The sequence below is a fragment of the Capricornis sumatraensis genome, chromosome X (assembly GCF_032405125.1).
Source record: "Capricornis sumatraensis isolate serow.1 chromosome X, serow.2, whole genome shotgun sequence".
NCBI lineage: Eukaryota > Metazoa > Chordata > Mammalia > Artiodactyla > Bovidae > Capricornis > Capricornis sumatraensis.
The window spans coordinates 60,285,295-60,312,337 of NC_091092.1; positions in this window are offsets into that span (position 1 = coordinate 60,285,295).

Sequence of the window (27,043 nt, forward strand, 5' to 3'; positions counted from 1 at the left end):
ATCGGAATGTTCTTGGTCTACGTACTGTTGAAGCTTATCTTGGAGAATTTTCACCATTACTTTTGCTGTGTGGGCGATGGCCCTCTCACCATTGTCATGTCAAATAAAGTTCCTTCTCACATTAGTCTGCATTTGTTTTATTTAATGGCAAAAATAGACATAAATTCTTTGGTGTCATGTGTGTTTCCCCGTTAGTTCACTTCAGTCGCTCAGTCGTGTCCGTCTCTTTGTGACCCCATGAGTCACAGCACGCCAGGCCTCCCTGTCCATCACCAACTCTGCATTCAGATGCTTATATCTTTGCTTTTCTCCTTTGCTTTTTGCTCCTCTTCTTTTCACAGCTATTTGTAAGGCCTCCCCAGACAGCCATTGTGCTTTTTTGCATTTCTTTTCCATGGGGGTTGTCTTGATCCCTGCCTCCTGTACAATGTCACCAACCTCATTCCATAGTTCATCAGGCACTCTATCTATCAGATCTGGGCCCTTAAATCTATTTCTCACTTCCACTGCATAAGCATAAGGGATTTGATTGAAGTCATACTTGAATGCTCTAGTGGTTTTTCCCTATTTTCTTCCATTTGAGTCTGGATTTGGTAATAAGGAGTTCATGACCTGAGCCACAGTCTGCTCCTGGTCTTGTTTTTGTTGACTGTATAGAGCTTCTCCATCTTTGGCGGCAAAGGATATAATCAATCTGATTTCGGTGTTGACCATCTGGTGATGTCCATGTGTAGAGTCTTACTTGTGTTGTTGGAAGAGGGTATTTGCTGTGACCAGTGCATTTTCTTGGCGAAACTCTATTAGTCTTTGCCCTGCTTCATTCTGCACTCCAAGGCCAAATTTGCCTGTTGCTCCAGGTGTTTCTTGACTTTCTACTTTTGCATTCCAGACCCCTCTAATGAAAAGGACATCTTTTTGGGGGGTTCGTTCTAAAAGGTCTTGTAGGTCTTCATAAAACCGTTCAACTTCAGTTTCTTCAGCATTACTGCTTGGGGCAGAGACTTGGATAACTGTGCTATTTAATGGTTTGCCTTGGAGACGAACAGAGATCATTCTGTCGTTTGTGAGATTGCGTCCAAGTACTGCATTTCGGACTCTTTTGTTGACTATGATGGCTACTCCATGTCTTCTGAGGAGTTCCTGCCCGCAGTACTAGATATAATGGTCATCTGAGTTAAATTCACCCATTCCAGTCCATTTTAGTTCGCTGATTCCTAGAATGTCGACGTTCACCCTTGCCATCTCTTGTTTGACCACTTCCAATTTGCCTTCAAATGAGATACCCCATACTCTTATATTTAAACCACAAAAACTTGCAGAGCTTGGACTACAAAAGATTTTTTGGGGGAAGAAGGTTTGACGACTGTAGTTATTTAGAAATACTAGGGGATGATGATTCATATAAGACCAGCTTTTACTCAGTCTCATGTTAATACTTGTATCAAAAGTCTCTGTCCTGACTTCTCTGGCTGTCCAGGGGTTAGGACTCCATGCTTTCACTGGAAGGGGAACCGGTTCAATCCCTGGTCAGGGAACTAAGATCCCACAAACTGCATGGTGCCCACCACCCAAAAAGATTATCCGTGTGTGGTGATCCTGTTTGTCTTCTGCACCGGGATTGGGCCACCTCCACTGCCCTGCCCTTGGGAACACACTGCTCCCACCAATTTCTTAGGAAAACAGTGGCCTAAGTGATATTTGGTCTGTTCCCTCCAAACATTATTTTAATCTTTGGGAGTGCTGGTTGTGGGTTTCAGTTGTATCAGCATTTTGTGCCTCCTGAGCACCTTTAGCTGACAGCAAAGGTGAGTGATGCAACAAAGCCCATTATGACATAAGTGGCCAGGATGTGATTTCTGCCTGCCTCTCTCAGGGGAACTATGACATTCACCATCCCCATGTGAAACCCTCTTCCCATCTGGGTTCTGGCCATCTAGACCCTAATGTCATTCCACACCCCAAACAATGGCAGTAACACCACACCACTACTCCTTGCCGCTGAGATCAATTGCTAAGCAGGGTTCGCCATCTTCAGTGCAGACTCCTGACCCAGTCCAGGCCTCTCCTCTCTGGCTAACTGGGGACCTCAGGGTCTGTCCCCCAATCTCTCGGGACCGCGCACCCCTCCCCACTCAGGTGCCCACCTCTTTTCTTCCTTCCCTCCCTTCCCATCAGAAAATTCACACACACACAAATATCATCTTCTCACCATTCGATGTTTATTTTAATCGCAGCCATCAGTTTACTATGTTAGTGTGAGAGTCAGTCTTTTCCTGGTTAACCATTGCTAAGAAAGCAGACCACTGGAGACACAATTCTAAACTGTCTGACCTTTTCTATTCAGTTACTGGCTGCCCAGGTTGTACTTCTCCAGGGTCTCTCATTCTGGGGTGGCTGAGCTTATCTTCTCTTTTGATTCTGCCTCCTTCTTTGACTCTGACTCCTAGTTTGGTACCTTTTGCGGCTTTGGTTCAGGTTCTCACGTGCACAGGAACGGAGAAAACAGTTTGCTTCTCTTGTTTTCTTCACCTTCTTCGACGGAGTGGCGTACGATCGGATTTTCTTTCTCAAGGTTCCTTTTAGAGGTCTTCTGACGCTCACGGTCATATTTCGTGCCTTGAAAGACAAAAGAAGGGTATGAGTTTTGAGGAAAGAGTATAACAACTGAGTTGGAAGGGAGATTTCATGAAAAGGGAGGTGGCCTGATGAGGACTTTTGCGCCAGGCAAGGGCAGTGTAGAGGTCTTGGGCACCAAAGTCAATGGAGAACCTGGGGAGTGTCGATGGAATCATCTTACCTTGACACTGCCTCTGTATCTCCGTTGCCAAAGGGTCTTCTTTCTTCCTTTCATGCTGGAAGCAAACCGCACTGCAACTCTTCTTGGCTGCCGTGGCTTCCTGGTTACCGTAGCCATGATGACACCATGAAGTGGCCTAACCCAGAATCTCTGCCTCTGACCTCCCTGTATATACCTTCCCAGGACAATGAGGAGCCACACCCTTCACTCTGATTGGTCAGCTAGGCACTCCCCCAGCCAATGGTGGCTTTGGGGTCTTAGACATCACAATGTACCACTGTGCCCATCAACATGGGTTAGTGGGTGCTGAGGGAGGCCATGATACACCTTTCCCACCCTTGACCCCTCTGTGTGTTTGATTCTGGGGAGTGGTGATTCAGGGGCATGGTGTTTCTTCTCATGACCCTCAGACTTTCCTTCAGTGCCCTTTATTCTTGGACTTGGATGTCCCCCTTCCACACTCCTGCCCCCTCCATCCCTGTATGAACCTCTGCCAAACACTTTTCATCCCATTTCAGCACTTCAGAGTCCTCTAGTCACTTCATCTTTAGACCACCCTCTTCCTATCAGGGGTTCTTGAGGGGCTTAAGGAACTGAAGAACAAGCAGGTAATTAAGAACAGGTTGGAAGTTTTTTCTACTCCAATGAGCTTTAGAGACCCCAAGGCTTGGTGCATCTTCAGTCCGTTGCCCCAAGATCTATACACCGTCTCCATAAGATTACACTTCAGAGCAAAGAAAGTGTTAAATGCCTCCTCCACTAATATTGTTGGGGACACTTCAACTCTCATATTGAGGAGGGAAACTCACCTTGCCCCATCTACCAGAAATACATTCCCGATTTACAAAAAAATGAAGAAAAGAAAAGGAAGGTGCCCAAAGGCAAGAGTCCGTTTACCACTCTGCCCCTAACTCTTGAGTGAGTCACTTCCCCAGTGGGCCCACATTAACAGTGATCATCAGATAGGGCCCACTGTGGAGCTGACCAATAGCTGAGCAGGAGAAGTACCAGTAGGTACCTCATTGATAGTTGGTTGCTTATGGGCAGGGCCCAGGGTTGCACTGTCCAATCGCTAGGCAAGACCGGTTGCTTAGTAACAGGATGTGGAGTCATCAGGCACAGCAATGGCTACCTGCTAAGGGCTGTGCTCATGCTGCTCTGTTACCTAAGGGGACGTTGGGTCCAGTGTGCTTTACTCTATTTAATTGACTCTGTTCCTAATCAGGATTTGATTTCACAGGCTTCTTTAACTTTGGTACATCATTCTTTTCATTGTATTGCCAGGCATGCCTGTGAGCCGTGCTCATCTATATGCCCCTCCCACAGCTGCCACATGATCACATGTGCCGCATATAGCATAGCTAATATTTCAAAGCCAACAAGAATGTGAAAGCCAGCCCACCTTGAGAACGACTTTGACAAACCTTAACCTCACAGTGATTCTTATTCTATGCACAGTGTAACAGAGCAGAGTGAGCACAGCCCTATGCAGTTCGCCATTGGTGTGCTTCTTTTCAACCCACCCTGTTCCTAGGCAACAGGTGTGGCTCAGCCTTGCTTGGTGCCTCAGGTGGCCCCATTTACAAGCCGCCAACTGTTAAGGAGTGGCCATTCGTCGTCCTGCTCAGCTATTGATTAACACCTCAGTAGGCCCTGCCCACAGTTACTGTCAATGAGGGACCATTGGGGAAGTGATTAAGTAAGGGTGGTGTGGTGGTCATCAGGTGGAAAGTGAGAGAAGAGAGATTCTGGCATGCTTTTGGAGGGCCTGGAGATCACCCAACGTTGCGCCAGTGGGTGAGCTGGATGGTCCCAGGGAATAGACTGGGGACTACATCCTTTAGTGATTCAGAGCCCTCACTAAGTCCCTCCACTAGCCTTGGCCCAGGCCGTGAGGAGCGGTGAACCTCTCCCCCATCCCTGTCTCTGCAACTTAATAGCAGGTGGCCATCTTTCTGGGTCTCAGTCTGTGAGAACTGGTCTCCTCAGTTGGACAGCTTGAGGAGACAGGACCTATTGTGTTGGGTACCTGGCTCCATCGAGGATGAGAGCTGGGTAGAATATGGGAAGCTTGCCCTGAAGGAGCTGCCAATTGAAACCTGTTTCTGTTTGACCAGGATGGGACATTTCATGGGGAAAGTTGTTCCTTGAGACTTTGCCCTCTCTTGTCAGGACAGAAAATGACATCCATCTGATAGAGATATTTAGGAACATCATTACCTGACCATGACCTAACCTTAAGCACAAAGGGTGTGACACCACGAAGTCTCAAACAACTTACCACAACTTTCTCTAACCTTTGCTGTTAAACATACTTACTGAACACGTTCAGTAACTTTGGGTTCTTAGGGCAAGAGCCACCCTCATCCTTGTATGAATCTGTAATAAACCTTTCCCTGTCCCAAACTCAAACCTTAAGTTTTGATGGGCCTCATTCTGCATCAAGCACATGGACTGGCAATTTTGGTAACAACAATACTGTCTAAGGGCTGACTTTGCCTCTCTTAAACAACAGCAGAGACTGGCCAAGTGCTCACAGTCATCCATAATATACCCACTGATTTGGCTTGGCTAAGCTTTAACCAACCTTCTCTCCTCTGAACTTCAGCTTTCCCCCAAGCTTGAGCAAGCACTAAGCGTCAGACCTTTCTGGCTCCCTTAACAGCTCATTCTAAGAATCAGCTCACTACAGAAAGAAACACTTCCTGTCACACTGCTCCATCAAGCTGTCTGTTCATCCATCCCCACCTCTTGCCCCATCTCTCACAGACACACACACACACACACACATACACACACACACACAGATACACAAACTCACACACACACACACACACACACACACAGAGTTGTTGCTCACCCTGCTTATCCTTTCATGTTAAAGAAATATCATTTTCTCTTCCATTTTGAGACATGTTAAGAACGTGTGTTCAAAACATTCTCCCTATTGCAATCAGTTCTTTTCAGTCGTTCAGTTGTGCCCGACTCTGCCAGAGTCCAGCTCCAGCAGCCAGGGATTCAATCTGAAGGGAGGGATGGTGTCCGCGAGTAACCACGCAGCCTCTCAGTTTTCCTGGACTGCACATTTATTTCAAGTTTAAGGTTTTCTTTTATACTTTTACAAAAGCATTAGGTCAGAAGTTTGACATTTTCAGTTTTCTTATCACATTCAGATTGATTATCTCCATAAATCATTGTTGCTCTTCAAACAGAGTTCCTGCTTCAGCGATTCTCTCGGACTCAGCTTTACCATCTATTATCTACTTCCTCTTAATGTGTCCTATCGTTAACTTGTGATTATATTGTAACTCATGCTACATTCCTCCGTTTGTTTCTTATCTTTCTAAATCCTATTTGCCCCTAACATCCTGAGCTCACTATCTCTTAAAAAGGCTTCTAGCTATTAGTATCTTTAAATTTCCTAAATCTATCAGCTATAATAAAATATGCTACCATTACAGCATTCCTTTAATCTTTAACTTCTAACTATTTAATTATTTCTAAGCTCTAAATTCAGTAAATGCCTTTGCCATAAACATTTTCCTCACAAATAGGCTTCAGATAGCAATCCCTCCCGTGGCCTCAAGCTGACCTCTTTGCTCATCCTGGAACACTCTTTTGTAAAAGTCCTTGAACAAATGTCAGGGATTAGCTTTATGAATTTTTCTCTGAGCACAGCTGCAGACAAGGCTTTCTGCCTTCTCGTGCTCCTCTCAAGAACATTAAGAACCTTAATGTTCCTTTGTAGTCAACTCAGCCAAGGAGAGGAAAGAAAAAGTCAGAATCACAAGGCCCAACTGCTTCATCCCAGGTCCGTGCTTGTGGGAGAAAGAGAGGGGCTTTGGGCCGTGCCTCCATTTTGTCAGTAACGCCTGACGTGGCTCCCGACATGACTCTGTGCAGCCCCATGGACTGCAGCACACCAGGCTTCCCTGTCCATCACCAACTCCCAGAGCTTGCTGAAACTCAAGTCCATCGAATCCCCGATGCCATGCAACCATCTCATCCTCTGTCATCTCCTTCTCCTCTGGCCTTCATTCCTTGCCAGCATCAGAATCTTTTCCAATGAGTCAGTTCTTTGCATCAGGTGGACAAAGAACTGGAGTTTCAGCTACAATGTCAGTCCTTCTAGTGAATAATCAGGATTGATTTCCGTTAGGGTTGACGGGTTTGATTTCCTTGCAGGCCAAGGGACTCTCAAGAAATCTTCTCTACCACCACAGTTCAAAAGCATCAATTATTCAGTCCTCAGCTGTCTTTATGGTTTAACAATCACATCCATATTCGGCTACTGAAAAAACCTTCGCTTTGACATACGGACCTCTGGCAGCAAAGTGATGTCTCTGCTTTTTGATATGCTTTCTGGGTCAGTCATGGCTTTTCTTCCATGGAGCAAGTGACTTTTAATTTCATGGCTGCAGTCAGCATCTGCTGTGATGTTGAAGCCCACGAAAATAAAGTCTGTCACTGTTTCCATTGTCTCCCCCTCTATTTGCCATAACATGATTGGACCGGATGCCATGACCTTGGTTTTTCGGATGTTGATTTAAGTTAGCTTTCTCTCTATCCTCTTTCACCCTCATCAAGATGGTCTTTGGTTTCTTTATGCTTTCTGCCTTAAGCGTGGTGTTGTCTGCATTTCTGAATTTATTCATATTTCTCCTGGCAATCTTCATTCCATCTTGTGCTTCATCCAATCTGATATTTACATGATGTACTCTGAATCTAAGTTAAGTAAGCAAGGTTACAATGTACAGCCTTGATGTACTCCTTTCCCAGTTTGGAACCAGTCATTGTTCCATGTCCAGTTCTAAATGTTGCTTCTTGACGTGCATACAGATTACTCAAGAGTCAGGGAAGTTGGTCAGGTATACCGATCTCTTTGAGTATTGCCCACAATTTGATGTGATCCACCAGTCAAATGCTGTGGCATAGTTGGCAAAGCAGAAGTAGATGTTTCTCTGGATGTCTCTTGCTTTTTCTATGAACCAACCGATGTTGGCAATTGCATCTCTTGTTCCTCTGCCTTTTCTCAATGCAGCTTAAACATCGGAATGTTCTTGGTCTACGTACTGTTGAAGCTTATCTTGGAGAATTTTCACCATTACTTTTGCTGTGTGGGCGATGGCCCTCTCACCATTGTCATGTCAAATAAAGTTCCTTCTCACATTAGTCTGCATTTGTTTTATTTAATGGCAAAAATAGACATAAATTCTTTGGTGTCATGTGTGTTTCCCCGTTAGTTCACTTCAGTCGCTCAGTCGTGTCCGTCTCTTTGTGACCCCATGAGTCACAGCACGCCAGGCCTCCCTGTCCATCACCAACTCTGCATTCAGATGCTTATATCTTTGCTTTTCTCCTTTGCTTTTTGCTCCTCTTCTTTTCACAGCTATTTGTAAGGCCTCCCCAGACAGCCATTGTGCTTTTTTGCATTTCTTTTCCATGGGGGTGGTCTTGATCCCTGCCTCCTGTACAATGTCACCAACCTCATTCCATAGTTCATCAGGCACTCTATCTATCAGATCTGGGCCCTTAAATCTATTTCTCACTTCCACTGCATAAGCATAAGGGATTTGATTGAAGTCATACCTGAATGCTCTAGTGGTTTTTCCCTATTTTCTTCCATTTGAGTCTGGATTTGGTAATAAGGAGTTCATGACCTGAGCCTCAGTCTGCTCCTGGTCTTGTTTTTGTTGACTGTATCGAGCTTCTCCATCTTTGGCGGCAAAGGATATAATCAATCTGATTTCGGTGTTGACCATCTGGTGATGTCCATGTGTAGAGTCTTACTTGTGTTGTTGGAAGAGGGTATTTGCTGTGACCAGTGCATTTTCTTGGCGAAACTCTATTAGTCTTTGCCCTGCTTCATTCTGCACTCCAAGGCCAAATTTGCCTGTTGCTCCAGGTGTTTCTTGACTTCCTACTTTTGCATTCCAGACCCCTCTAATGAAAAGGACATCTTTTGGGGGGGGGTTCGTTCTAAAAGGTCTTGTAGGTCTTCATAAAACCGTTCAACTTCAGTTTCTTCAGCGTTACTGCTTGGGGCAGAGACTTAGATAACTGTGCTATTGAATGGTTTGCCTTGGAGACGAACAGAGATCATTCTGTCGTTTGTGAGATTGCGTCCAAGTACTGCATTTCGGACTCTTTTGTTGACTATGATGGCTACTCCATGTCTTCTGAGGAGTTCCTGCCCGCAGTACTAGATATAATGGTCATCTGAGTTAAATTCACCCATTCCAGTCCATTTTAGTTCGCTGATTCCTAGAATGTCGACGTTCACCCTTGCCATCTCTTGTTTGACCACTTCCAATTTGCCTTCAAATGAGATACCCCATACTCTTATATTTAAACCACAAAAACTTGCAGAGCTTGGACTACAAAAGATTTTTTGGGGGAAGAAGGTTTGACGACTGTAGTTATTTAGAAATACTAGGGGATGATGATTCATATAAGACCAGCTTTTACTCAGTCTCATGTTAATACTTGTATCAAAAGTCTCTGTCCTGACTTCTCTGGCTGTCCAGGGGTTAGGACTCCATGCTTTCACTGGAAGGGGAACCGGTTCAATCCCTGGTCAGGGAACTAAGATCCCACAAACTGCATGGTGCCCACCACCCAAAAAGATTATCCGTGTGTGGTGATCCTGTTTGTCTTCTGCACCGGGATTGGGCCACCTCCACTGCCCTGCCCTTGGGAACACACTGCTCCCACCAATTTCTTAGGAAAACAGTGGCCTAAGTGATATTTGGTCTGTTCCCTCCAAACATTATTTTAATCTTTGGGAGTGCTGGTTGTGGGTTTCAGTTGTATCAGCATTTTGTGCCTCCTGAGCACCTTTAGCTGACAGCAAAGGTGAGTGATGCAACAAAGCCCATTATGACATAAGTGGCCAGGATGTGATTTCTGCCTGCCTCTCTCAGGGGAACTATGACATTCACCATCCCCATGTGAAACCCTCTTCCCATCTGGGTTCTGGCAATCTAGACCCTAATGTCATTCCACACCCCAAACAATGGCAGTAACACCACACCACTACTCCTTGCCGCTGAGATCAATTGCTAAGCAGGGTTCGCCATCTTCAGTGCAGACTCCTGACCCAGTCCAGGCCTCTCCTCTCTGGCTAACTGGGGACCTCAGGGTCTGTCCCCCAATCTCTCGGGACCGCGCACCCCTCCCCACTCAGGTGCCCACCTCTTTTCTTCCTTCCCTCCCTTCCCATCAGAAAATTCACACACACACAAATATCATCTTCTCACCATTCGATGTTTATTTTAATCGCAGCCATCAGTTTACTATGTTAGTGTGAGAGTCAGTCTTTTCCTGGTTAACCATTGCTAAGAAAGCAGACCACTGGAGACACAATTCTAAACTGTCTGACCTTTTCTATTCAGTTACTGGCTGCCCAGGTTGTACTTCTCCAGGGTCTCTCATTCTGGGGTGGCTGAGCTTATCTTCTCTTTTGATTCTGCCTCCTTCTTTGACTCTGACTCCTAGTTTGGTACCTTTTGCGGCTTTGGTTCAGGTTCTCACGTGCACAGGAACGGAGAAAACAGTTTGCTTCTCTTGTTTTCTTCACCTTCTTCGACGGAGTGGCGTACGATCGGATTTTCTTTCTCAAGGTTCCTTTTAGAGGTCTTCTGACGCTCACGGTCATATTTCGTGCCTTGAAAGACAAAAGAAGGGTATGAGTTTTGAGGAAAGAGTATAACAACTGAGTTGGAAGGGAGATTTCATGAAAAGGGAGGTGGCCTGATGAGGACTTTTGCGCCAGGCAAGGGCAGTGTAGAGGTCTTGGGCACCAAAGTCAATGGAGAACCTGGGGAGTGTCGATGGAATCATCTTACCTTGACACTGCCTCTGTATCTCCGTTGCCAAAGGGTCTTCTTTCTTCCTTTCATGCTGGAAGCAAACCGCACTGCAACTCTTCTTGGCTGCCGTGGCTTCCTGGTTACCGTAGCCATGATGACACCATGAAGTGGCCTAACCCAGAATCTCTGCCTCTGACCTCCCTGTATATACCTTCCCAGGACAATGAGGAGCCACACCCTTCACTCTGATTGGTCAGCTAGGCACTCCCCCAGCCAATGGTGGCTTTGGGGTCTTAGACATCACAATGTACCACTGTGCCCATCAACATGGGTTAGTGGGTGCTGAGGGAGGCCATGATACACCTTTCCCACCCTTGACCCCTCTGTGTGTTTGATTCTGGGGAGTGGTGATTCAGGGGCATGGTGTTTCTTCTCATGACCCTCAGACTTTCCTTCAGTGCCCTTTATTCTTGGACTTGGATGTCCCCCTTCCACACTCCTGCCCCCTCCATCCCTGTATGAACCTCTGCCAAACACTTTTCATCCCATTTCAGCACTTCAGAGTCCTCTAGTCACTTCATCTTTAGACCACCCTCTTCCTATCAGGGGTTCTTGAGGGGCTTAAGGAACTGAAGAACAAGCAGGTAATTAAGAACAGGTTGGAAGTTTTTTCTACTCCAATGAGCTTTAGAGACCCCAAGGCTTGGTGCATCTTCAGTCCCTTGCCCCAAGATCTATACACCGTCTCCATAAGATTACACTTCAGAGCAAAGAAAGTGTTAAATGCCTCCTCCACTAATATTGTTGGGGACACTTCAACTCTCATATTGAGGAGGGAAACTCACCTTGCCCCATCTACCAGAAATACATTCCCGATTTACAAAATAATGAAGAAAAGAAAAGGAAGGTGCCCAAAGGCAAGAGTCCGTTTACCACTCTGCCCCTAACTCTTGAGTGAGTCACTTCCCCAGTGGGCCCACATTAACAGTGATCATCAGATAGGGCCCACTGTGGAGCTGACCAATAGCTGAGCAGGAGAAGTACCAGTAGGTACCTCATTGATAGTTGGTTGCTTATGGGCAGGGCCCAGGGTTGCACTGTCCAATTGCTAGGCAAGACCGGTTGCTTAGTAACAGGATGTGGAGTCATCAGGCACAGCAATGGCTACCTGCTAAGGGCTGTGCTCATGCTGCTCTGTTACCTAAGGAGACGTTGGGTCCAGTGTGCTTTACTCTGTTTAATTGACGCTGTTCCTAATCAGGATTTGATTTCACAGGCTTCTTTAACTTTGGTACATCATTCTTTTCATTGTATTGCCAGGCATGCCTGTGAGCCGTGCTCATCTATATGCCCCTCCCACAGCTGCCACGTGATCACATGTGCCGCATATAGCATAGCTAATATTTCAAAGCCAACAAGAATGTGAAAGCCAGCCCACCTTGAGAACGACTTTGACAAACCTTAACCTCACAGTGATTCTTATTCTATGCACAGTGTAACAGAGCAGAGTGAGCACAGCCCTATGCAGTTCGCCATTGGTGTGCTTCTTTTCAACCCACCCTGTTCCTAGGCAACAGGTGTGGCTCAGCCTTGCTTGGTGCCTCAGGTGGCCCCATTTACAAGCCGCCAACTGTCAAGGAGTGGCCATTCATTGTCCTGCTCAGCTATTGATCAACACCTCAGTGGGCCCTGCCCACAGTTACTGTCAATGAGGGACCATTGGGGAAGTGATTAAGTAAGGGTGGTGTGGTGGTCATCAGGTGGAAAGTGAGAGAAGAGAGATTCTGGCATGCTTTTGGAGGGCCTGGAGATCACCCAACGTTGCGCCAGTGGGTGAGCTGGATGGTCCCAGGGAATAGACTGGGGACTACATCCTTTAGTGATTCAGAGCCCTCACTAAGTCCCTCCACTAGCCTTGGCCCAGGCCGTGAGGAGCGGTGAACCTCTCCCCCATCCCTGTCTCTGCAACTTAATAGCAGGTGGCCATCTTTCTGGGTCTCAGTCTGTGAGAACTGGTCTCCTCAGTTGGACAGCTTGAGGAGACAGGACCTATTGTGTTGGGTACCTGGCTCCATCGAGGATGAGAGCTGGGTAGAATATGGGAAGCTTGCCCTGAAGGAGCTGCCAACTGAAACCTGTTTCTGTTTGACCAGGATGGGACATTTCATGGGGAAAGTTGTTCCTTGAGACTTTGCCCTCTCTTGTCAGGACAGAAAATGACATCCATCTGATAGAGATATTTAGGAACATCATTACCTGACCATGACCTAACCTTAAGCACAAAGGGTGTGACACCACGAAGTCTCAAACAACTTACCACAACTTTCTCTAACCTTTGCTGTTAAACATAGTTACTGAACACGTTCAGTAACTTTGGGTTCTTAGGGCAAGAGCCACCCTCATCCTTGTATGAATCTGTAATAAACCTTTCCCTATCCCAAACTCAAACCTTAAGTTTTGATGGGCCTCATTCTGCATCAAGCACATGGACTGGCAATTTTGGTAACAACAATACTGTCTAAGGGCTGACTTTGCCTCTCTTAAACAACAGCAGAGACTGGCCAAGTGCTCACAGTCATCCATAATATACCCACTGATTTGGCTTGGCTAAGCTTTAACCAACCTTCTCTCCTCTGAACTTCAGCTTTCCCCCAAGCTTGAGCAAGCACTAAGCGTCAGACCTTTCTGGCTCCCTTAACAGCTCATTCTAAGAATCAGCTCACTACAGAAAGAAACACTTCCTGTCACACTGCTCCATCAAGCTGTCTGTTCATCCATCCCCACCTCTTGCCCCATCTCTCACAGACCCACACACACACACACACATACACACACACACAGATACACAAACTCATACACACACACACACACACAGAGTTGTTGCTCACCCTGCTTATCCTTTCATGTTAAAGAAATATCATTTTCTCTTCCATTTTGAGACATGTTAAGAACGTGTGTTCAAAACATTCTCCCTATTGCAATCAGTTCTTTTCAGTCGTTCAGTTGTGCCCGACTCTGCCAGAGTCCAGCTCCAGCAGCCAGGGATTCAATCTGAAGGGAGGGATGGTGTCCGCGAGTAACGACGCAGCCTCTCAGTTTTCCTGGACTGCACATTTATTTCAAGTTTAAGGTTTTCTTTTATACTTTTACAAAAGCATTAGGTCAGAAGTTTGACATTTTCAGTTTTCTTATCATATTCAGATTTATTATCTCCATAAATCATTGTTGCTCTTCAAACAGAGTTCCTGCTTCAGCGATTCTCTCGGACTCAGCTTTACCATCTATTATCTACTTCCTCTTAATGTGTCCTATCGTTAACTTGTGATTATATTGTAACTCATGCTACATTCCTCCGTTTGTTTCTTATCTTTCTAAATCCTATTTGCCCCTAACATCCTGAGCTCACTATCTCTTAAAAAGGCTTCTAGCTATTAGTATCTTTAAATTTCCTAAATCTATCAGCTATAATAAAATATGCTACCCTTACAGCGTTCCTTAAATCTTTAACTTCTAACTATTTAATTATTTCTAAGCTCTAAATTCAGTAAATGCCTTTGCCGTAAACATTTTCCTCACAAATAGGCTTCAGATAGCAATCCCTCCCGTGGCCTCAAGCTGACCTCTTTGCTCATCCTGGAACACTCTTTTGTAAAAGTCCTTGAACAAATGTCAGGGATTAGCTTTATGAATTTTTCTCTGAGCACAGCTGCAGACAAGGCTTTCTGCCTTCTCGAGCTCCTCTCAAGAACATTAAGAACCTTAATGTTCCTTTGTAGTCAACTCAGCCAAGGAGAGGAAAGAAAAAGTCAGAATCACAAGGCCCAACTGCTTCATCCCAGGTCCGTGCTTGTGGGAGAAAGAGAGGGGCTTTGGGCCGTGCCTCCATTTTGTCAGTAACGCCTGACATGGCTCCCGACATGACTCTGTGCAGCCCCATGGACTGCAGCACACCAGGCTTCCCTGTCCATCACCAACTCCCAGAGCTTGCTGAAACTCAAGTCCATCGAATCCCCGATGCCATGCAACCATCTCATCCTCAGTCATCTCCTTCTCCTCTGGCCTTCATTCCTTGCCAGCATCAGAATCTTTTCCAATGAGTCAGTCCTTTGCATCAGGTGGACAAAGAACTGGAGTTTCAGCTACAATGTCAGTCCTTCTAGTGAATAATCAGGATTGATTTCCGTTAGGGTTGACGAGTTTGATTTCCTTGCAGGCCAAGGGACTCTCAAGAATCTTCTCTACCACCACAGTTCAAAAGCATCAATTATTCAGTCCTCAGCTGTCTTTATGGTCTAACAATCACATCCATATTCGGCTACTGAAACAACCTTCGCTTTGACATACGGACCTCTGGCAGCAAAGTGATGTCTCTGCTTTTTGATATGCTTTCTGGGTCAGTCATGGCTTTTCTTCCATGGAGCAAGTGACTTTTAATTTCATGGCTGCAGTCAGCATCTGCTGTGATGTTGAAGCCCACGAAAATAAAGTCTGTCACTGTTTCCATTGTCTCCCCCTCTATTTGCCATAACATGATTGGACCGGATGCCATGACCTTGGTTTTTCGGATGTTGATTTAAGTTAGCTTTCTCTCTATCCTCTTTCACCCTCATCAAGATGGTCTTTGGTTTCTTTATGCTTTCTGCCTTAAGCGTGGTGTTGTCTGCATTTCTGAATTTATTCATATTTCTCCTGGCAATCTTCATTCCATCTTGTGCTTCATCCAATCTGATATTTACATGATGTACTCTGAATATAAGTTAAGTAAGCAAGGTTACAATGTACAGCCTTGATGTACTCCTTTCCCAGTTTGGAACCAGTCATTGTTCCATGTCCAGTTCTAAATGTTGCTTCTTGACGTGCATACAGATTACTCAAGAGTCAGGGAAGTTGGTCAGGTATACCGATCTCTTTGAGTATTGCCCACAATTTGATGTGATCCACCAGTCAAATGCTGTGGCATAGTTGGCAAAGCAGAAGTAGATGTTTCTCTGGATGTCTCTTGCTTTTTCTATGAACCAACCGATGTTGGCAATTGCATCTCTTGTTCCTCTGCCTTTTCTCAATGCAGCTTAAACATCGGAATGTTCTTGGTCTACGTACTGTTGAAGCTTATCTTGGAGAATTTTCACCATTACTTTTGCTGTGTGGGCGATGGCCCTCTCACCATTGTCGTGTCAAATACAGTTCCTTCTCACATTAGTCTGCATTTGTTTTATTTAATGGCAAAAATAGACATAAATTCTTTGGTGTTATGTGTGTTTCCCCGTTAGTTCGCTTCAGTCGCTCAGTCGTGTCCGACTCTTTGTGACCCCATGAGTCACAGCACGCCAGGCCTCCCTGTCCATCACCAACTCTGCATTCAGATGCTTATATCTTTGCTTTTCTCCTTTGCTTTTTGCTCCTCTTCTTTTCACAGCTATTTGTAAGGCCTCACCAGACAGCCATTGTGCTTTATTGCATTTCTTTTCCATGGGGGTGGTCTTGATCCCTGCCTCCTGTACAATGTCACCAACCTCATTCCATAGTTCATCAGGCACTCTATCTATCAGATCTGGGCCCTTAAATCTATTTCTCACTTCCACTGCATAAGCATAAGGGATTTGATTGAAGTCATACCTGAATGCTCTAGTGGTTTTTCCCTATTTTCTTCCATTTGAGTCTGGATTTGGTAATAAGGAGTTCATGACCTGAGCCACAGTCTGCTCCTGGTCTTGTTTTTGTTGACTGTATAGAGCTTCTCCATCTTTGGCGGCAAAGGATATAATCAATCTGATTTCGGTGTTGACCATCTGGTGATGTCCATGTGTAGAGTCTTACTTGTGTTGTTGGAAGAGGGTATTTGCTGTGACCAGTGCATTTTCTTGGCGAAACTCTATTAGTCTTTGCCCTGCTTCATTCTGCACTCCAAGGCCAAATTTGCCTGTTGCTCCAGGTGTTTCTTGACTTCCTACTTTTGCATTCCAGACCCCTCTAATGAAAAGGACATCTTTTTGGGGGGTTCATTCTAAAAGGTCTTGTAGGTCTTCATAAAACCGTTCAACTTCAGTTTCTTCAGCGTTACTGCTTGGGGCAGAGACTTGGATAACTGTGCTATTGAATGGTTTGCCTTGGAGACGAACAGAGATCATTCTGTCGTTTGTGAGATTGCGTCCAAGTACTGCATTTCGGACTCTTTTGTTGACTATGATGGCTACTCCATGTCTTCTGAGGAGTTCCTGCCCGCAGTACTAGATATAATGGTCATCTGAGTTAAATTCACCCATTCCAGTCCATTTTAGTTCGCTGATTCCTAGAATGTCGACGTTCACCCTTGCCATCTCTTGTTTGACCACTTCCAATTTGCCTTCAAATGAGATACCCCATACTCTTATATTTAAACCACAAAAACTTGCAGAGCTTGGACTACAAAAGATTTTTTTGGGGAAGAAGGTTTGACGACTGTAGTTATTTAGAAATACTAGGGGATGATGATTCATATAAGACCAGCTTTTACTCAGTCTCATGTTAATACTTGTATCAAAAGTCTCTGTCCTGACTTCTCTGGCTGTCCAGGGGTTAGGACTCCATGCTTTCACTGGAAGGGGAACCGGTTCAATCCCTGGTCAGGGAACTAAGATCCCACAAACTGCATGGTGCCCACCACCCAAAAAGATTATCCGTGTGTGGTGATCCTGTTTGTCTTCTGCACCGGGATTGGGCCACCTCCACTGCCCTGCCCTTGGGAACACACTGCTCTCACCAATTTCTTAGGAAAACAGTGGCCTAAGTGATATTTGGTCTGTTCCCTCCAAACATTATTTTAATCTTTGGGAGTGCTGGTTGTGGGTTTCAGTTGTATCAGCATTTTGTGCCTCCTGAGCACCTTTAGCTGACAGCAAAGGTGAGTGATGCAACAAAGCCCATTATGACATAAGTGGCCAGGATGTGATTTCTGCCTGCCTCTCTCAGGGGAACTATGACATTCACCATCCCCATGTGAAACCCTCTTCCCATCTGGGTTCTGGCAATCTAGACCCTAATGTCATTCCACACCCCAAACAATGGCAGTAACACCACACCACTACTCCTTGCCGCTGAGATCAATTGCTAAGCAGGGTTCGCCATCTTCAGTGCAGACTCCTGACCCAGTCCAGGCCTCTCCTCTCTGGCTAACTGGGGACCTCAGGGTCTGTCCCCCAATCTCTCGGGACCGCGCACCCCTCCCCACTCAGGTGCCCACCTCTTTTCTTCCTTCCCTCCCTTCCCATCAGAAAATTCACACACACACAAATATCATCTTCTCACCATTCAATGTTTATTTTAATCACAGCCATCAGTTTACTATGTTAGTGTGAGAGTCAGTCTTTTCCTGGTTAACCATTGCTAAGAAAGCAGACCACTGGAGACACAATTCTAAACTGTCTGACCTTTTCTATTCAGTTACTGGCTGCCCAGGTTGTACTTCTCCAGGGTCTCTCATTCTGGGGTGGCTGAGCTTATCTTCTCTTTTGATTCTGCCTCCTTCTTTGACTCTGACTCCTAGTTTGGTACCTTTTGCGGCTTTGGTTCAGGTTCTCACGTGCACAGGAACGGAGAAAACAGTTTGCTTCTCTTGTTTTCTTCACCTTCTTCGACGGAGTGGCGTACGATCGGATTTTCTTTCTCAAGGTTCCTTTTAGAGGTCTTCTGACGCTCACGGTCATATTTCGTGCCTTGAAAGACAAAAGAAGGGTATGAGTTTTGAGGAAAGAGTATAACAACTGAGTTGGAAGGGAGATTTCATGAAAAGGGAGGTGGCCTGATGAGGACTTTTGCGCCAGGCAAGGGCAGTGTAGAGGTCTTGGGCACCAAAGTCAATGGAGAACCTGGGGAGTGTCGATGGAATCATCTTACCTTGACACTGCCTCTGTATCTCCGTTGCCAAAGGGTCTTCTTTCTTCCTTTCATGCTGGAAGCAAACCGCACTGCAACTCTTCTTGGCTGCCGTGGCTTCCTGGTTACCGTAGCCATGATGACACCATGAAGTGGCCTAACCCAGAATCTCTGCCTCTGACCTCCCTATATATACCTTCCCAGGACAATGAGGAGCCACACCCTTCACTCTGATTGGTCAGCTAGGCACTCCCCCAGCCAATGGTGGCTTTGGGGTCTTAGACATCACAATGTACCACTGTGCCCATCAACATGGGTTAGTGGGTGCTGAGGGAGGCCATGATACACCTTTCCCACCCTTGACCCCTCTGTGTGTTTGATTCTGGGGAGTGGTGATTCAGGGGCATGGTGTTTCTTCTCATGACCCTCAGACTTTCCTTCAGTGCCCTTTATTCTTGGACTTGGATGTCCCCCTTCCACACTCCTGCCCCCTCCATCCCTGTATGAACCTCTGCCAAACACTTTTCATCCCATTTCAGCACTTCAGAGTCCTCTAGTCACTTCATCTTTAGACCACCCTCTTCCTATCAGGGGTTCTTGAGGGGCTTAAGGAACTGAAGAACAAGCAGGTAATTAAGAACAGGTTGGAAGTTTTTTCTACTCCAATGAGCTTTAGAGACCCCAAGGCTTGGTGCATCTTCAGTCCCTTGCCCCAAGATCTATACACCGTCTCCATAAGATTACACTTCAGAGCAAAGAAAGTGTTAAATGCCTCCTCCACTAATATTGTTGGGGACACTTCAACTCTCATATTGAGGAGGGAAACTCACCTTGCCCCATCTACCAGAAATACATTCCCGATTTACAAAATAATGAAGAAAAGAAAAGGAAGGTGCCCAAAGGCAAGAGTCCGTTTACCACTCTGCCCCTAACTCTTGAGTGAGTCACTTCCCCAGTGGGCCCACATTCACAGTGATCATCAGATAGGGCCCACTGTGGAGCTGACCAATAGCTGAGCAGGAGAAGTACCAGTAGGTACCTCATTGATAGTTGGTTGCTTATGGGCAGGGCCCAGGGTTGCACTGTCCAATTGCTAGGCAAGACCGGTTGCTTAGTAACAGGATGTGGAGTCATCAGGCACAGCAATGGCTACCTGCTAAGGGCTGTGCTCATGCTGCTCTGTTACCTAAGGAGACGTTGGGTCCAGTGTGCTTTACTCTGTTTAATTGACGCTGTTCCTAATCAGGATTTGATTTCACAGGCTTCTTTAACTTTGGTACATCATTCTTTTCATTGTATTGCCAGGCATTCCTGTGAGCCGTGCTCATCTATACGCCCCTCCCACAGCTGCCACGTGATCACATGTGCCGCATATAGCATAGCTAATATTTCAAAGCCAACAAGAATGTGAAAGCCAGCCCACCTTGAGAACGACTTTGACAAACCTTAACCTCACAGTGATTCTTATTCTATGCACAGTGTAACAGAGCAGAGTGAGCACAGCCCTATGCAGTTCGCCATTGGTGTGCTTCTTTTCAACCCACCCTGTTCCTAGGCAACAGGTGTGGCTCAGCCTTGCTTGGTGCCTCAGGTGGCCCCATTTACAAGCCGCCAACTGTCAAGGAGTGGCCATTCATTGTCCTGCTCAGCTATTGATCAACACCTCAGTGGGCCCTGCCCACAGTTACTGTCAATGAGGGACCATTGGGGAAGTGATTAAGTAAGGGTGGTGTGGTGGTCATCAGGTGGAAAGTGAGAGAAGAGAGATTCTGGCATGCTTTTGGAGGGCCTGGAGATCACCCAACGTTGCGCCAGTGGGTGAGCTGGATGGTCCCAGGGAATAGACTGGGGACTACATCCTTTAGTGATTCAGAGCCCTCACTAAGTCCCTCCACTAGCCTTGGCCCAGGCCGTGAGGAGCGGTGAACCTCTCCCCCATCCCTGTCTCTGCAACTTAATAGCAGGTGGCCATCTTTCTGGGTCTCAGTCTGTGAGAACTGGTCTCCTCAGTTGGACAGCTTGAGGAGACAGGACCTATTGTGTTGGGTACCGGGCTCCATCGAGGATGAGAGCTGGGTAGAATATGGGAAGCTTGCCCTGAAGGAGCTGCCAATTGAAACCTGTTTCTGTTTGACCAGGATGGGACATTTCATGGGGAAAGTTGTTCCTTGAGACTTTGCCCTCTCTTGTCAGGACAGAAAATGACATCCATCTGATAGAGATATTTAGGAACATCATTACCTGACCATGACCTAACCTTAAGCACAAAGGGTGTGACACCACGAAGTCTCAAACAACTTACCACAACTTTCTCTAACCTTTGCTGTTAAACATACTTACTGAACACGTTCAGTAACTTTGGGTTCTTAGGGCAAGAGCCACCCTCATCCTTGTATGAATCTGTAATAAACCTTTCCCTGTCCCAAACTCAAACCTTAAGTTTTGATGGGCCTCATTCTGCATCAAGCACATGGACTGGCAATTTTGGTAACAACAATACTGTCTAAGGGCTGACTTTGCCTCTCTTAAACAACAGCAGAGACTGGCCAAGTGCTCACAGTCATCCATAATATACCCACTGATTTGGCTTGGCTAAGCTTTAACCAACCTTCTCTCCTCTGAACTTCAGCTTTCCCCCAAGCTTGAGCAAGCACTAAGCGTCAGACCTTTCTGGCTCCCTTAACAGCTCATTCTAAGAATCAGCTCACTACAGAAAGAAACACTTCCTGTCACACTGCTCCATCAAGCTGTCTGTTCATCCATCCCCACCTCTTGCCCCATCTCTCACAGACACACACACACACACAAACATACACACACACACACACAGATACACAAACTCACACACACACACACACACACACAGAGTTGTTGCTCACCCTGCTTATCCTTTCATGTTAAAGAAATATCATTTTCTCTTCCATTTTGAGACATGTTAAGAACGTGTGTTCAAAACATTCTCCCTATTGCAATCAGTTCTTTTCAGTCGTTCAGTTGTGCCCGACTCTGCCAGAGTCCAGCTCCAGCAGCCAGGGATTCAATCTGAAGGGAGGGATGGTGTCCGCGAGTAACCACGCAGCCTCTCAGTTTTCCTGGACTGCACATTTATTTCAAGTTTAAGGTTTTCTTTTATACTTTTACAAAAGCATTAGGTCAGAAGTTTGACATTTTCAGTTTTCTTATCACATTCAGATTGATTATCTCCATAAATCATTGTTGCTCTTCAAACAGAGTTCCTGCTTCAGCGATTCTCTCGGACTCAGCTTTACCATCTATTATCTACTTCCTCTTAATGTGTCCTATCGTTAACTTGTGATTATATTGTAACTCATGCTACATTCCTCCGTTTGTTTCTTATCTTTCTAAATCCTATTTGCTCCTAGCATCCTGAGCTCACTATCTCTTAAAAAGGCTTCTAGCTATTAGTATCTTTAAATTTCCTAAATCTATCAGCTATAATAAAATATGCTACCATTACAGCATTCCTTAAATCTTTAACTTCTAACTATTTAATTATTTCTAAGCTCTAAATTCAGTAAATGCCTTTGCCATAAACATTTTCCTCACAAATAGGCTTCAGATAGCAATCCCTCCCGTGGCCTCAAGCTGACCTCTTTGCTCATCCTGGAACACTCTTTTGTAAAAGTCCTTGAACAAATGTCAGGGATTAGCTTTATGAATTTTTCTCTGAGCACAGCTGCAGACAAGGCTTTCTGCCTTCTCGTGCTCCTCTCAAGAACATTAAGAACCTTAATGTTCCTTTGTAGTCAACTCAGCCAAGGAGAGGAAAGAAAAAGTCAGAATCACAAGGCCCAACTGCTTCATCCCAGGTCCGTGCTTGTGGGAGAAAGAGAGGGGCTTTGGGCCGTGCCTCCATTTTGTCAGTAACGCCTGACGTGGCTCCCGACATGACTCTGTGCAGCCCCATGGACTGCAGCACACCAGGCTTCCCTGTCCATCACCAACTCCCAGAGCTTGCTGAAACTCAAGTCCATCGAATCCCCGATGCCATCCAACCATCTCATCCTCTGTCATCTCCTTCTCCTCTGGCCTTCATTCCTTGCCAGCATCAGAATCTTTTCCAATGAGTCAGTTCTTTGCATCAGGTGGACAAAGAACTGGAGTTTCAGCTACAATGTCAGTCCTTCTAGTGAATAATCAGGATTGATTTCCGTTAGGGTTGACGGGTTTGATTTCCTTGCAGGCCAAGGGACTCTCAAGAAATCTGCTCTACCACCACAGTTCAAAAGCATCAATTATTCAGTCCTCAGCTGTCTTTATGGTTTAACAATCACATCCATATTCGGCTACTGAAACAACCTTCGCTTTGACATACGGACCTCTGGCAGCAAAGTGATGTCTCTGCTTTTTGATATGCTTTCTGGGTCAGTCATGGCTTTTGTTCCATGGAGCAAGTGACTTTTAATTTCATGGCTGCAGTCAGCATCTGCTGTGATGTTGAAGCCCACGAAAATAAAGTCTGTCACTGTTTCCATTGTCTCCCCCTCTATTTGCCATAACATGATTGGACCGGATGCCATGACCTTGGTTTTTCGGATGTTGATTTAAGTTAGCTTTCTCTCTATCCTCTTTCACCCTCATCAAGATGGTCTTTGGTTTCTTTATGCTTTCTGCCTTAAGCGTGGTGTTGTCTGCATTTCTGAATTTATTCATATTTCTCCTGGCAATCTTCATTCCATCTTGTGCTTCATCCAATCTGATATTTACATGATGTACTCTGAATATAAGTTAAGTAAGCAAGGTTACAATGTACAGCCTTGATGTACTCCTTTCCCAGTTTGGAACCAGTCATTGTTCCATGTCCAGTTCTAAATGTTGCTTCTTGACGTGCATACAGATTACTCAAGAGTCAGGGAAGTTGGTCAGGTATACCGATCTCTTTGAGTATTGCCCACAATTTGATGTGATCCACCAGTCAAATGCTGTGGCATAGTTGGCAAAGCAGAAGTAGATGTTTCTCTGGATGTCTCTTGCTTTTTCTATGAACCAACCGATGTTGGCAATTGCATCTCTTGTTCCTCTGCCTTTTCTCAATGCAGCTTAAACATCGGAATGTTCTTGGTCTACGTACTGTTGAAGCTTATCTTGGAGAATTTTCACCATTACTTTTGCTGTGTGAGCGATGGCCCTCTCACCATTGTCGTGTCAAATAAAGTTCCTTCTCACATTAGTCTGCATTTGTTTTATTTAATGGCAAAAATAGACATAAATTCTTTGGTGTCATGTGTGTTTCCCCGTTAGTTCACTTCAGTCGCTCAATCGTGTCCGTCTCTTTGTGACCCCATGAGTCACAGCACGCCAGGCCTCCCTGTCCATCACCAACTCTGCATTCAGATGCTTATATCTTTGCTTTTCTCCTTTGCTTTTTGCTCCTCTTCTTTTCACAGCTATTTGTAAGGCCTCCCCAGACAGCCATTGTGCTTTTTTGCATTTCTTTTCCATGGGGGTGGTCTTGATCCCTGCCTCCTGTACAATGTCACCAACCTCATTCCATAGTTCATCAGGCACTCTATCTATCAGATCTGGGCCCTTAAATCTATTTCTCACTTCCACTGCATAAGCATAAGGGATTTGATTGAAGTCATACCTGAATGCTCTAGTGGTTTTTCCCTATTTTCTTCCATTTGAGTCTGGATTTGGTAATAAGGAGCTCATGACCTGAGCCACAGTCTGCTCCTGGTCTTGTTTTTGTTGACTGTATAGAGCTTCTCCATCTTTGGCGGCAAAGGATATAATCAATCTGATTTCGGTGTTGACCATCTGGTGATGTCCATGTGTAGAGTCTTACTTGTGTTGTTGGAAGAGGGTATTTGCTGTGACCAGTGCATTTTCTTGGCGAAACTCTATTAGTCTTTGCCCTGCTTCATTCTGCACTCCAAGGCCAAATTTGCCTGTTGCTCCAGGTGTTTCTTGACTTCCTACTTTTGCATTCCAGACCCCTCTAATGAAAAGGACATCTTTTGGGGGGGGGGGTTCATTCTAAAAGGTCTTGTAGGTCTTCATAAAACCGTTCAACTTCAGTTTCTTCAGCGTTACTGCTTGGGGCAGAGACTTGGATAACTGTGCTATTGAATGGTTTGCCTTGGAGACGAACAGAGATCATTCTGTCGTTTGTGAGATTGCGTCCAAGTACTGCATTTCGGACTCTTTTGTTGACTATGATGGCTACTCCATGTCTTCTGAGGAGTTCCTGCCCGCAGTACTAGATATAATGGTCATCTGAGTTAAATTCACCCATTCCAGTCCATTTTAGTTCGCTGATTCCTAGAATGTCGACGTTCACCCTTGCCATCTCTTGTTTGACCACTTCCAATTTGCCTTCAAATGAGATACCCCATACTCTTATATTTAAACCACAAAAACTTGCAGAGCTTGGACTACAAAAGATTTTTTGGGGGAAGAAGGTTTGACGACTGTAGTTATTTAGAAATACTAGGGGATGATGATTCATATAAGACCAGCTTTTACTCAGTCTCATGTTAATACTTGTATCAAAAGTCTCTGTCCTGACTTCTCTGGCTGTCCAGGGGTTAGGACTCCATGCTTTCACTGGAAGGGGAACCGGTTCAATCCCTGGTCAGGGAACTAAGATCCCACAAACTGCATGGTGCCCACCACCCAAAAAGATTATCCGTGTGTGGTGATCCTGTTTGTCTTCTGCACCGGGATTGGGCCACCTCCACTGCCCTGCCCTTGGGAACACACTGCTCCCACCAATTTCTTAGGAAAACAGTGGCCTAAGTGATATTTGGTCTGTTCCCTCCAAACATTATTTTAATCTTTGGGAGTGCTGGTTGTGGGTTTCAGTTGTATCAGCATTTTGTGCCTCCTGAGCACCTTTAGCTGACAGCAAAGGTGAGTGATGCAACAAAGCCCATTATGACATAAGTGGCCAGGATGTGATTTCTGCCTGCCTCTCTCAGGGGAACTATGACATTCACCATCCCCATGTGAAACCCTCTTCCCATCTGGGTTCTGGCAATCTAGACCCTAATGTCATTCCACACCCCAAACAATGGCAGTAACACCACACCACTACTCCTTGCCGCTGAGATCAATTGCTAAGCAGGGTTCGCCATCTTCAGTGCAGACTCCTGACCCAGTCCAGGCCTCTCCTCTCTGGCTAACTGGGGACCTCAGGGTCTGTCCCCCAATCTCTCGGGACCGCGCACCCCTCCCCACTCAGGTGCCCACCTCTTTTCTTCCTTCCCTCCCTTCCCATCAGAAAATTCACACACACACAAATATCATCTTCTCACCATTCGATGTTTATTTTAATCGCAGCCATCAGTTTACTATGTTAGTGTGAGAGTCAGTCTTTTCCTGGTTAACCATTGCTAAGAAAGCAGACCACTGGAGACACAATTCTAAACTGTCTGACCTTTTCTATTCAGTTACTGGCTGCCCAGGTTGTACTTCTCCAGGGTCTCTCATTCTGGGGTGGCTGAGCTTATCTTCTCTTTTGATTCTGCCTCCTTCTTTGACTCTGACTCCTAGTTTGGTACCTTTTGCGGCTTTGGTTCAGGTTCTCACGTGCACAGGAACGGAGAAAACAGTTTGCTTCTCTTGTTTTCTTCACCTTCTTCGACGGAGTGGCGTACGATCGGATTTTCTTTCTCAAGGTTCCTTTTAGAGGTCTTCTGACGCTCACGGTCATATTTCGTGCCTTGAAAGACAAAAGAAGGGTATGAGTTTTGAGGAAAGAGTATAACAACTGAGTTGGAAGGGAGATTTCATGAAAAGGGAGGTGGCCTGATGAGGACTTTTGCGCCAGGCAAGGGCAGTGTAGAGGTCTTGGGCACCAAAGTCAATGGAGAACCTGGGGAGTGTCGATGGAATCATCTTACCTTGACACTGCCTCTGTATCTCCGTTGCCAAAGGGTCTTCTTTCTTCCTTTCATGCTGGAAGCAAACCGCACTGCAACTCTTCTTGGCTGCCGTGGCTTCCTGGTTACCGTAGCCATGATGACACCATGAAGTGGCCTAACCCAGAATCTCTGCCTCTGACCTCCCTATATATACCTTCCCAGGACAATGAGGAGCCACACCCTTCACTCTGATTGGTCAGCTAGGCACTCCCCCAGCCAATGGTGGCTTTGGGGTCTTAGACATCACAATGTACCACTGTGCCCATCAACATGGGTTAGTGGGTGCTGAGGGAGGCCATGATACACCTTTCCCACCCTTGACCCCTCTGTGTGTTTGATTCTGGGGAGTGGTGATTCAGGGGCATGGTGTTTCTTCTCATGACCCTCAGACTTTCCTTCAGTGCCCTTTATTCTTGGACTTGGATGTCCCCCTTCCACACTCCTGCCCCCTCCATCCCTGTATGAACCTCTGCCAAACACTTTTCATCCCATTTCAGCACTTCAGAGTCCTCTAGTCACTTCATCTTTAGACCACCCTCTTCCTATCAGGGGTTCTTGAGGGGCTTAAGGAACTGAAGAACAAGCAGGTAATTAAGAACAGGTTGGAAGTTTTTTCTACTCCAATGAGCTTTAGAGACCCCAAGGCTTGGTGCATCTTCAGTCCCTTGCCCCAAGATCTATACACCGTCTCCATA